The sequence below is a fragment of the Macaca mulatta genome, chromosome 10, assembly GCF_049350105.2.
Source record: "Macaca mulatta isolate MMU2019108-1 chromosome 10, T2T-MMU8v2.0, whole genome shotgun sequence".
Lineage (NCBI taxonomy): Eukaryota > Metazoa > Chordata > Mammalia > Primates > Cercopithecidae > Macaca > Macaca mulatta.
This window is the reverse complement of record NC_133415.1, coordinates 22,601,441-22,617,931: the sequence shown is the minus strand read 5'-3', so window position 1 is coordinate 22,617,931 and position 16,491 is coordinate 22,601,441. Positions and strand designations below refer to the sequence as shown.

Here is a 16,491-nt window from a genome sequence, read left to right as displayed (position 1 = left end):
TTGTTATTTTGAGATGAGTCTCACTGTGTCGCCCAGGCTGCAGTGCAGTCGCGCGATCTCGGCTCACTGCAAGCTCCACCTCCCGGGTTCACGCCATTCTCCTGCCTCAGCCTCCAGAGTAGCTGAGACTATAGGCGCCCGCCACCATGCCCGGCTAATTTTTTGTATTTTTAGTAGAGACGAAGTTTCACCATGTTATCCCAGGATGGTCTCGATCTCCTGACCTCGTGATCTGCCTGCCTTGGCCTCCCAAAGTGCTGGGATTACAGGCGTGAACCACTGCGCCCGGCCTCCCCCACTGGTTTTTTAGGCATTAGCCTTTGACACCCAAACTTGAGTTTAACATAGAAGGGCCATTGAACATTTTATTCAAAAAGATTTTTAATGAATTATGTCTTGATATATGAGTAGTCCTCATTATGAGTTAACTTAATCCTCAGGTCTTTCACTGGGAGGAAAGATTTATGTTGATATTTTTCCCCCAACGTAGAAAAGCAGAACAAAACCTCAGCAGGCCTATGTCTTGTATAGCCAGGGCAATTCTTACCAGACTGCCACAGGTTAGATAAAATGCTGCCCGTTCTTTTCCTTTCCTGCTCGTGCTTAGAGGAGACAGCATTCTGGCAGAGATTTTGGGCCAGTGAAGTTGGAATAATACTGTAAAGAAGTTTTGGTTGAAGACAAGGCTAAATGAATTAAGGGAAAGACTAGTTTCTTTGCTGTGTAATGGCTTGGATAAATTTCTTTTTCTTTTTCTTTTTTTTTTTTGACACGGACTCTCGCTCTGTCCTCCAGGCTGGAGTGCAGTGGGGCGATCTCGCTCACTGCAAGCTCCGCCTCCCGGGTTCATGCCATTCTCCTGCCTCAGCCTCCTGAGTAGCTGGGACTACAGGCGCCTGCCACCATGCCCGGCTAATTTTTTGTATTTTTAGTAGAGATGAGGTTTCACCGTGTTAGCCAAGATGCTCTCGATCTCCTGACCTTATGATCTGCCCACCTCGGCCTCCCAAAGTGCTGGGATTACAGGGCTTGGATAAATTTCTGAGTTTGTCCTAGAAAGATTGGTAGTTAAAACATGTTCCATGTCAACCTGAACTGTCTAAATAGTAATCTTGAGAGGTATGGCAGTGTTATTTTTTTCTCCTTCTGGAAAATCAGCTAAACTTGTTAGAGTATGTGAAAATCCACTCTCCTAGATCTGAAGAGCAGGATTCTTTTTGGAGGGCAGTTACAGAGCCACACTAGGTTTCTGCCTTTTTTTTTTTTTTTTTTTTAAATAGGAGATTGCTGCCTCTTAAGCGAGCCAACGATTTAGAAAACTTAATCACAGGTTCTTCTTCCATTCACACTTAATCTGGTCATTCAGAGGCTCTTGCCCTCCCCTTCAGAGACTGCAGCGCCTGACCTGGGGCCACGGAGGTCTTCCTCTTCAGCCTTCAGAAGGTTCAAAGGGCAGGAGTGAGTCTGATTCTTTGGGTAGGGGGTTGGGTTGGATCTTTTAAAATTAATTTCTGGGTGTGAACTGGAAAAGAGACGAACCACTAGGTATTTACTCTCCTCCATAATTTACCATTGCAGCCAGAAGCCTGATGGTTTCAGCCCCCTAACCCAGAAAAAAATTTATAAAAATGACCAAAATGTTACAGAAATTTATTTCATGGAAGTTGTTCATTTTATGGACAATTGTTCCATTTTAAGCAGTTTCGTCACCCTCCTGATTCCCTTTTTTTTTTCCTCCCCCTTTCTGGACTTCAGTTCTCTAGCATGTTTAGTGACAGAAGCAAAAGGGCTTCAGGAAGTCTTTCTTCATGTAAATAAGCACCTACATCTCTCCCCATACTTTTATTTTCCTCTGGCATTAAAACGAGAAGAGCAGGGTAGGGGACTTGGAAATCCTATCATTGCAAAAATGGTTGGCTTAGATGCTGGTGGTGGTGGTGGCAGCCAGGGAGGGAAATCAAGAGTCCTTTACATGCTGTCTGGGTGCACCTGCTTGTTTATTAGATGCGTGGCTATAAGCCATCTGGAGTAGTGCAAATTTATATTTTTATTGATTTGAATTCAGAGGAGGTTTTTGGTCTTAATTAATTTAACTAATTTATTTTTCATTTTAGAAATTCAATTTCAGCTTCACCCTAATTGTCACTACTAAAATCCTATATATACAATTCTAAGCTTGCCAAACTGATAAGATGACTTTATTACTTTTATTTTTTAAAATTTCTCGTTTTCCTTTTCTCTGTTCCACTTGGCTGAGGACAAATATAGATAAAATCTTGGCCTATTGAAGAGCCATTAAAATGTTGTTTTATTTTTGCTTCTAACCTGGGATGTTTTATATCTGCAAAATGTGGTGAAGACAGACCCATTGATTAAAAACTGACTGTTCGACTGGGCACCATGGCTCACACCTGTAATCCCAGCACTTTGGGAGGTTGAGGCAGGTGGGTCACTTGAGGCCCATAGTCCAGGACCAGCCTAGCCAACATGGTGAAAGCCTGTCTCTACTAAAAGTACAAAAATTAGCTGGGCGTGGTGGCATGTGCCTGTAATCCCAGCTACTCGGGAGGCTGAGGTGGGAGAATCTCTTGGACCCAGGAGGTGGAGGTCGCAGTGAGCAGAGATCGCACCATTGCACTCCAGCCTGGGCAACAAGAGCTAAACTGTCTCAAAAACAAAACAACAACAACAACAACAAAAACAAACCAGACTACATAAGTCTTTGACTTCTGAGTGTTTAAGCTGGAAGAAATTTCTGGTGCCATTTAGTTTTGTCCTGCACTTGGGATGTGGTTCTTTGATGCAGTTTCAGGCCTGAAGCCAAATGTGTACCTCTAGCCCTGTGAACCTCTCACCTGTTTTAGGAAATAATTTTGAGCAAATCATACCTTCTTTGAGGATCTGAAAAGTTTGTCAAAAAAGCTTGTCTGGAGCTATGTGATGTGGCGTGACGCAGACACAGAGAGCCTGGATGAGGCTGTACAGATGTGCCCAACTGCCTGATAACCTGACTTCTCTGAAAACCTACTAAAACCAACAGGTAGACTGTTCTTTTTTTGGACAAGAAGAAAGACCTAGCACTTTCGTATAGCACATCAAGCCTTGGTAGCAACCAGAAACTAAGTGACGAATGCAAGCTTTTAGCCCCTTTCCTTCTTGTCCCTAGACCTTCATAGTTGTAGCTCGTCAGTAGAAAGAACTTTGGCCTGGGAGTTGGGAGATTACCTGGGCTCCAGATGAGCTGAGTTACCTCGGGCAAGTCTCTTAGTGTATCCCAAGATCTTTCTCCAGAGTGAGAGAATGGAATTTGATTCTCTAGCGGTCTCTTACACATCTTACAGATGTGAAAGAGACTGAGGTGTCCACTTAAGAGCTGCAAACTCTATTGACCCTTGTGTCTTTCAACTGGAAAAATGAGAGCAGCTTCTACTCAAATTAAGAAGTGCCCTCAGATTCCCCTATTTAGACTCTGAACCAGTGATAAGTCCCCTCTTCTGTGTGATTGGTGTTGCCCTTTTGGGATGGAGACATTTTGGACTAAGGATTTTAGAGATTTTTTTTACCGAGACAGGATCATATGTGTACTAAGATGTCCTTAAAGCTGGTACTGTCCGCTTTTTATCACTAATGGCTGCTATTTCCAGAGCTGTGGGCTTTATCTGACCATCTTGCAGGTATGTTGAAAGATTTGACTAGCACTTAAAATGTATGTTCAGAAAATGCTATTTTTCTGTATTTCTTCTTTACCCTATTTCCCCCTTGTTGAACAGTGAAAACTACCAGGTTTTATGTTCCACTGGGCAGCTGCTGCTGGTCTGATGTTTTTCTCTCTGTCCCTCCTCCTTCTGTCTCCCCTACCCCGGGGGTCCTCCCCCAGTTCCACCCCCCGCCCCCCGCCCCATTCTTGCTGCGGTCTGAAGGGAGCTGTACCTTTGTGGTTCTTCTGCAGCTGCTGGACTTTGATGGGGACATGCTTGCTGCCTCTACACTTGCTTCCCTTAGCAACCGATCCTTTGACGATGACCTCTTGCTGTTTGCCTGTTGTCTCTCATGTTGGATTATAGATGAGAGATTTACCAGGCTGGGGGTAGAGGCCTGCTGTTAGCACATTTCTTTTAGGGTTCCCAGCGTCCCTCAGCCTGTGTTTTCTCTCTCTAAAATATGAGGTTTGGAGAGGGTGCATGTTTGTGTATGTGTGGCAGGGATATTAGTGCCGAATCAAACAGTTTTAAGTTCATAGGATTGTCCTAGTTGTGAGCTAATTTTGAAGTAGATGCGGTGGTGGTTACTGAAGCTACTTGATTTACTTCTTATTTTTATTATAATGTGATTAACACACATAAGAAGGGGGAGGGGTGCCATTTGTTCCTCTTTACACTTTCCAAGTGTTTGTGTGTTGGCACTAAACTTGTTTCCTGGTGTAATCTGAGCTCTGAGAATTGCCAAATTACCTAAATCTCCACACATTTTGGCACCTTTTTTTTCTCCTAAAGCATTAAGTTTTTGCTTTATTTAAAGTAGCAGTATTCCTGGACTTTTGGACCTTATCCTACATGGGCAGCTTATAATGTCCCGTGTGTAACTAGTATGTGCATTTATGTTTAACTCGGTGGACTTGCCTTGGACAAAGTAGGAACAAGGACATTGTGGGACAGCAAGAATTCCAAAAGAACCCTGGATTAAGGCCAAAAAGGAAAAAAAAAAGCCATTTTAAAAGCTACCCAAAGAGGAGAGTCTAAAATAAAATTAACAATCATTTTTATAAAAAGATACAAGAAAACAGATACTTACACACTGCTGGTGGGGAAAGTTGCTTGTAGCGGTACAATGTATCAAGAGTCTTAAAAATACTCATACCCCGGCCGGGCGCAGTGGCTCACACCTGTAATCCCAGCACTTTGTTTTGTTTGATTATATAGTCTTTGGGGGAACATTTTTTTTTTTCCTAAGTTTTCACAGTTTAGAGGAGGGCTACTTAAAGATTTCATTATATAAAGTTACTACTTTGGCTGGGTGCAGTGGCTCACACCTGTAATCCTAGCACTTTGGGAGGCTGAGGCAGGCAGATCACGAGGTCAGGAGATTGAGACCATCCTGGCCAACATGGTGAAACCCCGTCTCTACTAAAAATACAAAAAATTAGCTGGGCGTGGTGGCATGCACTTGTAGTCCCAGCTACTCCGGAGGCTGAGGCAGGAGAATTGCTCGAGCCCAGAAGTCGGAGGTTGCAGTGAGCCAAGATCGTGCCACTGCACTCCAGCCTGGGCAACAGAGCGAGACTCCGTCTCCAAAAAACAATAAATAAATAAAAATGATAATAATAATACTCATACCCCTTGACTCAACAGTTTTTCTTCTACGAGTTTATCCTTAAAAAAAGTTGAAGATGGGCTGGGTGCGGTGGCTTATGCCTGTAATCCCAGTACTTTGGGAGGCTGAGGTGGATGGATCACTTGAGCTCAGGAGCTCAAGACCAGCTAGCAACAGAATGAGACTCTGTCTCAGAAAAAAAAAAAAAAGTCAAAGATGTATATCTCAAGACTTACATGTAAGGATGTTCACTAACATGTTATCTGTAATAGAAAATTACTAACAATGAACATGTAATAATAAAGGGCTAGCTAAATGATAATACTTTTGTTCTTATAGTAGAGTACTATGCAGACATCTAGATAGTTTGAGAATACTTAATGTCAGGGGAAAATGCTCATAAGTGAAAAAAGCAGAATATTAAGCAATGTGTCATATGATCCTAATTTAAAAAGAAGGACCAGTCACGGTGGCTCACACCTGTAATCCCAGCACTTTGAGAGGCCAAGAAGGGTGGATGGCTTGATCCCAGGAGTTCGAGACCAGCCTGGGCAACATGGCAAAACCCGTCTCTGTTTTTTTTTTTTTTTTAAGACGGAGTCTCACTCTGTCACCAGGCTGGAGTGCAGTGGCGCGATCTTGGCTTACTGCAACCTCCACCTCTCGAGTTTAAGCGATTCTTCTGCCTCAGCCTCCCAAGCAGCTGGGATTACAGGCGCCCGCCACCACACCCAGCTAATTTTTGTACTTTTAGTAGAGACGGGGTTTCACCGTGTTGGCCAGGATGGTCTCGATCTCTTGACCTCGTGATCTGCCCGCCTCAGCCTCCTGAAGTGCTGGGATTACAGGCGTGAGCCGCTGTGCCCGGCCCCATCTCTATTTTACAAAAGAATTTTGTGACATACACAGAAAAAAATGAAATTCTGTCCCCAATCTGCCTCTTTGGTAAAGGGATTTTTGGTGCTTTCATTTTGTTCATATTCCAAGTTCTTCCGTGGTCAGGTATCACAGATTGTGTATCCTTAATCTGAAAATCTGAAATCTGAAATGCTCCAAAATCTGAAACTGTTTTGAGTGCTGACATGATGCTCAAAGGCAATGTTCATTGGAGCATTTCAGATTTTCAGATTAGGGATACTCAACTGGTTAGTGTAATGCAAATATTTCAGAATCTGAAAAAAATCTGAAATCTAACATTTCTGGTCCCAAGCATTTTGGATAAGGGACACCCCACCCTGTAGTTTTATAAGTTGAGAGAATTTTTGTTTTAACTGACTCTTCATCCCCCAAAAAGTATTTTGAGAATATTTTGTCTAAAGCTAAGGGCTTAATAGATGAACCAAGACAATGCCTTTTCTCTGTGTTTCTTGTTGTTGTTATTAGAATGTGTTCGTGGGTTTGCATTTTTTAAAATTAAAGCCACCTTTTTTCTTTGCGTGAGCAATGACTTTGGGGTTTTAAGTTGCAGTGTTACCTGAAAGAAGTTATATCGCTTAACAGGAACTCAGTACAATGATGTATCATCCTTCTGTAATCATGTAATGATGCCTGACTTCAAAATGACTTACTAGTATTTGGGAATTGGTGTTTGGACTGGTTGTTTATGAGAAAGTCCAGGTGGACCGTCCATTTACTAAATATGGACGAATGGCAAGGGACTTGAGAGCTTTCTGTTTGATGGTGGTTGGAATCACTATTTATGGATGCCATCTTTATTTGGAAATGTTTGCAATTTGGGAAGAATGAGAAGTGTTAGCGGATGATGGTTCTATGAACAGGTTGTCTAGGAGCATCAGAGTGGGAGGAGAGTGTTTTGGGGACTGGGGAATGGGTTTCATTTGTGTTTGGCAGTAGCTGGTGATGGCTGTTGATAGTTGAAAGGTCTGTGGTCTCTGTTGAGGAGTACTTGACTACGAGGTTGGTTGAGTCAGGGGGTAAGTAGCTATGAACTCACAAGCTGACAGGCCTTATGCCTCCTCAGCCTTCACTGTTCACCAATTGCTTGGGAAACCTGTAAGAATGGGGAGAAGAGAAATGTAGCAGCCATATCCTGGGCAGGTATTGAGAGGGTAGTTCAAAATGTTGGAATATGGGTAAAACTAGAACGCTGCACTTCTATTGGACTCATCATTTGGGAGAGACTAGTGAGGGTAGAGTTGGTTCTCTTAAGACAGTTTGGTCTTTTAACACTTTCTTTTGAATCCTTTAAGCACATATGGGAATGCACAGGTAGACAGAATTTTCTTCCACTGATAACTTGCTATCAGCCACGTATTACTGAGTAGTATTTCATTGTGTGGATATACCACATTTTATGTATCCACTCTTCAGTCAGTAGGCATTTGGGTTGTTTTCACTCTGTTTATTATGAACAATGCTGCTATGAATGTTCATGTACAAGTTATGGACATGTTTTCATTTCTCTTGGGTATATACTTAGGAGCGGAATTGCTGGGTCATATTGGCCACTCTATGTTTCACATCTTGAGGAATTGCCAGACTGTTTTCCAACATATCTATACCATTTTACTTTTCCCATCAGCCGTGTATGAGGATTCTAATTTCTCCATACTCTCTCTAATGCTTGTTATTATTTATGTTCTTTTTATTATGGCCATTCTATATTAGTAGGTATGAAGTGGTATCTCATTGTGGTTTTGGTTTGCATTTCCCTCATGCCTAATGATGTTGAGCATCTTTTCATGTACTTATTAGCCATTCGTATACCTTCTTTGGAGAAATATCTGTTTAGATCATTTGTCCATTTCAGTTGAGTTACTCATTTTGTTATTGAATCATAAGAGTAGTTACACTTTTACAGTGTTGGATCACAAAGAGATTTACCATCTGAGAAGTTAGAATTGAACATTTAAAATTCATTTAAGAATGGTTAAAAACACATTACATGTTAACAAACATAAGTTGTTTTTTTTTTTTTTTTTGAGACAGAGTCTTGCTCTGTCACCAGGCTGGAGTGCAGTGGTGCAATCTCGACTCACTGCAACCTCTGCCTCCCGGGTTCAAGCGATTCTCCTGCCTCAGCCTACCGAGTAGCTGGGACTAGAGGCGCGTGCCACCACGCCCAGCTAATTTTTTGTATTTTTAGTAGAGACGGGGTTTCACCATGTTGGCCAGGATGGTCTCAATCTCTTGACCTTGTGATCTGTCCACCTCGACCTCCCAAAGTGCTGGGATTACAGGCGTGAGCCACCGTGCCTGGCTACAAATAACATTTTTATTAAAAAAATTTTTTTTTCTTAAAGATGTGGTCTTGCTCTGTCGCCTAGACTGGAGTGCAGTGGCACAATCATAGCTCATGCAGCCTTGAATTCTTGGGCTCAAGTGATCCTCCTGTCTCAACCTCCCAAGTAGCTGGGGCTACAGGCATGTGCCACCATGCCTGGCTATTAAAAAAAAAATTTTTGTAGAGACCGAGTCTTGCTTTGCTGCCTAGGCTAGTCTCGAACTCTTGGCTTCAAGTGATCCTCCCGCCTTGGCCTCCCAAAGTGCTGGGATTACAGGTGTTGGCCAGCACGCCTGGCCAAAAATATCTTTGTGTTTTAGAAAATACAGTGAGAAGAATGGCCTTGTTTTATGTATTTGCAAATCTCTTTAATGCCTTGCTTAGTAAGACAGTTGATTTCTTGCATCTACTTCTGTACCTAGTCTGTTACAATATGCTTTGGTTGAAGTATAATGAAGAAAATCTAGCCTTACACAGACATGTAGTTGGAAAAGGGAGGAGTATTTTATAGCCTGTTAAGGTATTAGTAATTACGAATATTCTTTGATACTGTATCTAAACTGGACAAGAGGTAGTTTCTGAAAGATTAGTTGCAATGTGGAATCTGAAACCATGTCAATGAACTATTCCTACTCTTTCACTTTGAAATCTGTTGGTCTCTGTTGCATTTTGAATGGAACTTTTACTAATGAGTGATTTTGTATTATCATCTCATGCATTGGTCATTTAGAAAATATTGATTCACTTAGTCATGTAGCTCTTCCAAATACTAACTTATTTCATTATACAGTACTTAAAAGTTCACATTTAATTAATTAATTATTTTTAAGATGGATTTTCGCTCCTGTTGCCCAGGCTGGAGTGCAGTGGCATGATCTTGGCTCACTACAATCTCTGCCTCCTGGATTCAAGCAATTCCCTTGCCTCACCCTCCTGAGTAGCTGGGATTACAGGCATGCGCCACCACGCCTGGCTAATTTTGTATTTTTAGAAGAGATGGGTTTTACCATGTTGGTCAGGCTGTCTCGAACTCCCGACCTCAGGTGATCTGCCTGCCTCTACTTCCCAAAGTGCTGGGATTAAAGGCGTGAGCCACAGCACCCAGCCTATTTATTTATTTTTGAGTCAGGGTCTCACTCTGTTGCCCAGGCTGGAGGGCAGTGGCACGATCTAGGCTCACTGCAGCCTCTACCTCTTAGGCTCAAGTAATCCTTCCACCTCAGCCTCCAGGTGTCTATGGCTATAGCTGCATGCCACTGTGACCAGCTAATTAAAAAAATTTTCTTTTGTACTGATGGGGTTTTACCATGTTGCCCAGGCTGGTCTCAAACTCCTGGGCTCAAGCGATCTTTCCACCTCGGCCCCACAAAGTGCTGGGATTAAGCGTACACCACCATGCCCTGCCAAAAATTCACATTTGTTCCCAATAGAAGAGTCTCTAAGTATCAGGATTCTGTCAGACTCATAGTGGTAGATAAAAATTGACCAAAATTTTAATTTTTGCTTGAAAGTTCAAATTTTATCATTGGCAAAAAATATTATCAATTGTTTCCTTGGAGTGATGGGCTCATTTCATTCCTTTTTGAGAAAATGTCTGCCCTGCACTCATCTGTATAACTGTACTTTACGGTCAGTTACTTGTTTAAGTAAAAATGGTGTTCCGTGAAAAAAATTGACTAGTTTGGCTTATAGCTAACAATCACACAAATATTTTGTTTTGAGGCAACCATTGTGCTTTGGTATGCAGTGGAAGTGCTTTATGTGTATTTAACCATTTCGTCACGCAGAATATTTTTTGTAAATGTACTCAAGGGTTGAGATTTAATAAAGTTAATAGTTTTTATTGCTTCATCTACATTGCTTCATCAACATTCTTAAGGAAACTTTTATTTCAATTCCAAGTGTACAATGATCAAGAGTGCAGTTAGGTGTCACTGCTGTAATTCTTGCAACAGTTTTTCCCACCATTGCTTTTATACACGAATCAGTGCAAATGTCAGCAGACTGTAAAAGGCTAATAATGTCTTTGTGTTATTGCAAAAATGGTTTTGCCCTCACAGATTACCTGAAAAGGTTGAAGGACAAACCCCCACCCACCGCCCCCTGCCCTGGGCTTGCAGGTGGGATGAGAACCACTGGGCTAGACAGTGTTTAATGGAAATGGGTGTTTTGAAGGTGCTTGCTTCTCTGTTATCTGAGACTGGTAGCATAACCTTGCATGGTGATAGCAGCAAAATCTGTATAGTGTTGTGTACCTTGTTGCGTTGTTCTTTCCAATCTTTAGCACTATGCAAAAATCACAAAGCACTAACCACTGAGACTCCTTTGAAAATAAACTGCTTCCGCATTTTCTTCTTCCTTTCCTTTTCTTTCTAACAAGAAAAGCACCTCTTCAGCACCTAACTTGGCAAATGTGCTGTTTCCCTTATTTCATGTTTTGAGTTTCAAAAAGACAGTGGCTCTTTAGGGCCTTCCTCCATATCTCTGAGAACCCTTGATTGATGTCTAGTTCAGGCCCAGGCCAGTGGCTGGCAATGACCTGATTCTTGCCATGTAAATCCTTACTGAATGGCATGAGACTCCAACTTAGCAGTTCATGGAATTGTAAGGTGAGCCCAGTTTCCCAGCCAATTATGACTCCATCTAAAGCCGTAGCTGGGCCATTAATGTATTTTGCGCCTTGTCCTCTTTTATATCTTGCCAAACTCTGAGAGTCTACTGTATAGCTACTGGCAACAGGCCTCTGCCAAAACAGTCTATGAATGTATCATTTTACACCTCATTTTTCCTTGTTTCCCCCTGTGATGGCACCTTGCCTGTGTTTCTCTCTCCCACATCTTTCTACCCACTTAAAACAATTATTCATTTAACTTATTCCTTTATTGTAATATTATAGACTTTTGGCTTCTGTAGTTATTTAGTGTGAAAGAGATTCTGAAGAATGAAAATGCTAATATCTTCTTATAGCGCCCTTCCTTTTTCAACCACCAGTGGTTCTCCTAAGGGCCCTCTTCTGGGTTGAATTGTATCCCCCCAAATGTATATGTTGAAACCCTAACTCCCAGCACCTCAGAATGTGACCTTATTTGGAGATTGAGTCTTTACGGAGGTAATCAAGTTCAATTAAGGTCATCAGGGTGGGCCCTAATCCAATATGATTGGTGTCCTTATTAAAAGGGGAAATTTGGACGTATGCACACACACCAAGAGCGCGCCAAGTGAAGATGGAGGCAGTGATTGGGGTGGATTCCACAAGCCAAGAAACACCAGACTGCCAGCAGCCCACCAGAAGCTAGGGGAGAGGTGTGGTACAGATTCCCTCACAGCCCCCAGAAGAAATCAACCCTGTTGACATCTTGATTTTGGACTTCTAGTGTCAACTGCGAGATGACAAATTTCTTTTTTACCCAGTTTATGGTATTTCATTAAGGCAGCCCTGGGAAATGAATACCGACTCAAAGCTGTCTGCTGTCTCCCATGGCCCTGTGGTTCTCTTGCTTACCTTGGACCTTTGTTCTTCAGGTCACACCAAGGCTGGTCTCCCAGGGTGACCTGTGCGCCTGCCGTGTGAGGTTCCTTCTCAGAGCAGTGCTCTGTGATGCTCACACTAATGAAGAATGCAAGGTTGAGGACTGTGTTTTCTGGAAAGATGGATAGAGATGGTTTAGGGACTCAGAGACAGGCGACTCCATGTACCTGCTTCCATCCCGTTTGCATGTACCTCTTACCCTGCATTGATGAGAGGTATTAAAATCCTACTGGCCTCCACTTGCTCCTCTTCTCCATGGAGCAAGGAGCACTGAGCCAGCATGGGTGTATCTGGCTTTCTTTTCTCCAAGTGCATTCTCCATGGGACCCTTCTGTGGGTTCCCAGCTGACCGCTGGTTTGCACCACACAGCCAGGAGAAGTGGCCAAGAAAAGCGAGCTGCTGGATGGAATGCTCAGGGCCCCAAAACATTACTCTTCGTGGTAGTTTGGTTCTTGCCAGGATGTCCTTGTAAAACTTTTATGAAGATGTTGTTGTACTTGCATTGGAGGTTGAAATTTGCTGTTAACCTTGCTAAGTCCCATGTCCCCCAGGAATGTGGAACGCTAAGGAAATGCTCTGGCCCTCCCTTCTGGACGGGCGCTCCACTGCAGCAGCTGCCTGCATAGAAAGTTGAGCTGGCTGGCTGGATTAAGGGACATCAGCTAGGCCTTTGTTTAAAAATATTTAAAATATGTTTGAACCTCCCTTTATCAACAAAGAACAGTTTCTTTCAGCAGAGAGAAGTTTTTCATTTCCATGTTTTTTGTTGTTTTTTTTTTTTTTTTTAACCATTTTGTTTGGTTCTTTTGTATATTAGCGACTTTAGAAAAGTATTCCCATTCACAGTTTGAAAGCCAAGTATAAAAGGTATTGCATCGTTATTTTCTATTTTACTTAAGAGAAAAGAGCAGTTTGCTTCTATTAAGAACATAATGTTTATGAAGATAATCTTCTGGCTTGAGTTAATTTTTTCTGGTGCCGAGCTTTGACAGTTAAAAAACAAGAACGTGTTTGCGAATGTATTTAAAACATCTCTGGAATTAGGAGTTCATGGAGGTATATTAGGTAATGAGAATGAGCTTTGGAAGTTACAAAGAAATAAAAGAGGTTCCTGTGTCTGAGTCTGCTGGTATGAGAGCCAGGAGTATTAACCTCCAGAGGGTCCTTGACTATTAGGTCTTTTGAGTTAAGTTTCAGGATAAGGCAGCATTTTTCTAAAATCCAGGTTTTCCCTTGCCTGCCTTTGTGATGATGACAGTGTGTATCAGGTTTCTGCTTAACTTCAGATCTTCTTTGGGTATCTTCCCAGTGTTATTAGAAACCTGAGATATTTCCCTACTTACTTGCAGGAGGAGCCAGCATGTTGCACAACTGCAGGGGCCCCATTCATCTTAGAGTGTATGGATTAGACCAGGGCATCAAGGGCTGTAGGCAGCATGCAGTGCTATGTGCAGGTGCTAGCAGGGAAGGCATGGTAGGTGAAGGTTTCTGTTTCTTGGGTGCATTAATATGGAATTATTTTTCAAAATGGATTCTAGCCATACCCTTGTTATTCCATGTTTTTAAACCAGATCATTCATCTTGAGGAGTACTCAGCCAACTCTAGGTACAGCTTTTCCTCCAGCCCCTCAGCCACTGCTTGACAGGGTTGTGAGGCCACAGCCTGTGAGAGATCAATCTGGAGAATTATTAGGTGTCTCTTAAGTTGCTTTAAAATCACTTGGAGGCCAATCCTGAAGTTTAGGAAAAGAGTGTGCTTGTGTTTCTTCTGTTTACTCCTTTCTCGTCTAAGTGTTCTTGTCCTTCAGTTGACTCTGGAGACTGGAATTGAGTAAAGAACATGAAAGGGATTTCAGTTAAATATTAGAACCTTTCAAGTTTCAGGGCTTTCAACTGAGCTTAGTGACGTGCCACCGATGACCAAGGTTCCATTATATCCTGAAGGGATATTTCTCTAAGGCCAATTAGGCATCAATCATTAATCAGACACTTTACAAATGGTACTTATATTAGGTTGAATCTTATGACCTTTCCATTTTTGTAGATCAGAAATAGTTGGATATTGGCAGTTTCCCATGGTTTTATCTGGAGTCCTCTGGAGAGGCCATGTAGCATTGTGCTTCAGAATAGGGACCTGGGACCTGTATGCCTTGTGCTGGGCTGGAATTTTCACCTTGGCACTTATTTGTGACATTGGACAGGTCACCCACTGCCATTGGCTTACATTGATTGCTCTGAAAATGGGGTGATTGTGGTTCCACACCATAGGGTTGTTTTTAAGATTAAATATGTCCATGTATGTAAAGCACCTAGGACAGGGCCTGGCACACGGCTCCCTCTGTGTGTGGTTTTTTTCATGACTTCTTCATTCTTAGGACCTTCACAGTTTCTGCCATATCTGTGTGCCACCTGTGTAGTCGTTGTCTTGGTCAGCACAGGCTGCTATAACAAAGTACCAGGGACTGTGTGGTTAAATAGACATTTATTTCTCATAGTTCTACATGTCGGAAGTCTGAGATCAGAGTGCCAGCATGGTCGGGTTCTGGTGAGGGCCCTCTTCCTGGCTCACGGAGCTGTCTTCTTGCTGTGTCCTCCCGTGGCAGAGAAAGTGTGAATGAGTGAATAAACTCTCTGTCATCTCTTCTTAGAAGGATCCTAATCTCATCATGATGGCCCTGCCCTCGTGACCTTATTTAATCTTAATTACCTCCCAAAGACTCCACCCATCTCCAAGTGCATATTGGGGGAGTTAGGGCTTCAAAATATGACTTCTGGAGAGACCCAATTCAGTCCATAGCAGTCATTTATTTAGTGTTTTTCTTTAAAAGTGGCAATTTTAAAAACAGGAATAACTTGGGCCGGGCATGGTGGCTCATGCCTGTAATCCCAGCACCTTGAGAGGCAGAGGTGGGCGGATCACGAGGTCAGGAGATCGAGACCATCCTGGCCAACATGGTGAAACCCCATCTCTACTAAAAATACAAAAAAATTAGCCAGGCGTGGTGGCGGGCACCTGTAGTCCCAGCTCCTCGGGAGGCTGAGGCAGGAGAATGGCGTGAACCTGGGGGCGGAGCTTTCAGGGAGCTGAGATCACGCCACTGTGCTCCAACCTGGGCAACAGAGCGAGACTCTGTCTCAAAACAAAACAAAAAAACAGGAATAACTTATTTCGTTCATTCTTGGATGCTTTTCTTGTTTTTGTATATCGTCTGTGAAATTAGAATGTCTCTTTTTTTTTTTTTGAGTCGCTCTGTTGACCAGGCTGGAGTACAGTCTATGACCATGGCTCACCACAGCCTCTATCTCCTGGGCTCCAGCAATCGTCCTGAGTAGCTGGGACTACAGGTATGTGCCACCATGCCCAACTAATTTTTGTATGTTTTATAGAGACAGGGTTTCACCATGTTGCACAGGCTGGTCTTGGAATTCCTGGGCTCAAGGGATCCTCCCACCTTGGCCTCCCACAGTGCTGGGATTACAGGCATGAGCCACCATATGCTGGGCACTGTGGGATAATATCTTAAAATCCATGACATGTCCTGGTTTAATTTTTTTCTTGTCCACTAAAAGATATAATGGCTGATGGCATCATGGATTTGGTAGGAAATGGTATTTTTGTGGGGGTTTTTTTGTGTTTTTGTGTTTTTTTTTGAGACAAGGTCTTGCTCTGTCGCCCAGGCTGGAGTACAGTGGTGCAATCACGGCTCACTGCAGCCTTGACCTCTTGGGCTCAAACGATCCTCCTGCCTCACCCTCTGGAGTAGCTGGGTCTGCAGGCACATGCCACCACACCCAGCTAATTTTTAAAACATGTTCTATAGCGATGGAGTCTTGCTATGTTGCCCAGGCTTGAACTCCTGGGGTCATTCAGGTGATCCTCCTTCCCCAGCCTCCCGAAGTGCTGGGATTACAGGGATGAACCACCATGCTCAACCCCTTTAAAATGGTATTTTTTAAAGGAAATATTACCAAGAGTGTGTGCTAGTTATGTTTTTCCAACCATGTTAAAATGAATAAATGTCTGTTGTTTTAAAAAGTCCTCCTGTGTACCACCTTGCAACCTCTGTGGATTAGCAGTGGACTCCTGGCTTACCCTTTGGGAAACATGAATGTAGAATGTAGTGTATGGTTTTCGAATCAGGTTTTGTGGCTCAGCCTCTTCACCTAGCATGGCTGTGCTTTGGTTGGTCTCACACACTGAAGTGTTACTTAAGGTTTGGATTATGGGAAGGACTTTTACTACTAAAGAGGTTGGAAAACCACACGTTTTGGGAGGCTGAGGTGGGAGGATCACCTGAGCCCAGGAGTTCAAGACCAACCTGGGCAACATGGCGAGACCCTGTCTCTATAAAAACTAAAAAAAGAAAAAAAAAAGAGCTGGGCATAGTGGCTCGTGCCTGTGGTTCC

General features: G+C 42.8%; 1 protein-coding gene and 1 long non-coding RNA gene across 12 annotated transcripts in view; both read left to right on the top strand.

Moving 5' to 3' along the window:
* The window catches only part of ZNRF3 (zinc and ring finger 3), a 176,841-nt gene that overhangs the window by 58,099 nt on the left and 102,251 nt on the right, over positions 1-16,491 (top strand). The gene's annotated exons all lie outside the window — the stretch shown is intronic.
* On the top strand, positions 12,162-16,458 carry LOC144331844 (uncharacterized). Its single transcript, XR_013399406.1, has 3 exons — positions 12,162-14,941; positions 15,573-15,946; positions 16,373-16,458. It is a non-coding gene; the product is annotated as an uncharacterized LOC144331844 (long non-coding RNA).